Raw genomic sequence first — 379 nt, forward strand, 5'->3', positions numbered from 1 at the left:
TATTGACTTACCGAGTCAATATTTTATTCTGAGCCAATATGGCATTCAGAGTATCAATTTCAAGAACTCCCTTCTTCATAGGCGTCTCATTACTCACAGGATTCCTCTCAGAAGTGTACATGAACTGGTTATTAGCAACCATGTCAATGAGTTCTTGAGCTTCTGCAGGCGTTTTCTTTAGGTGAATGGATCCACCTGCAGAAGTATCCAATGACATCTTTGATAGCTCAGATAAACCATCATAGAATATATCCAGGATGGTCCATTCTAAAAGCATGTCAGAAGGACACTTTTTGGTCAGCTGCTTGTATCTTTCCCAAGCTTCATAGAGGGATTCACCTTCTTTCTGTCTGAAGGTTTGAACATCCACTCTAAGCTT

The 379-nt window shown here is 40.1% G+C and overlaps 1 non-coding gene across 1 annotated transcript; it reads left to right on the forward strand.

The window, feature by feature from the left end:
- Positions 1–271: 271 nt before the first annotated feature.
- On the forward strand, positions 272–379 carry LOC112761700 (small nucleolar RNA R71). Its single transcript, XR_003182082.1, has one exon. It is a non-coding gene; the product is annotated as a small nucleolar RNA R71 (small nucleolar RNA).

Source organism: Arachis hypogaea, chromosome 16, assembly GCF_003086295.3.
Source record: "Arachis hypogaea cultivar Tifrunner chromosome 16, arahy.Tifrunner.gnm2.J5K5, whole genome shotgun sequence".
NCBI classification, from domain to species: Eukaryota; Viridiplantae; Streptophyta; class Magnoliopsida; order Fabales; family Fabaceae; genus Arachis; species Arachis hypogaea.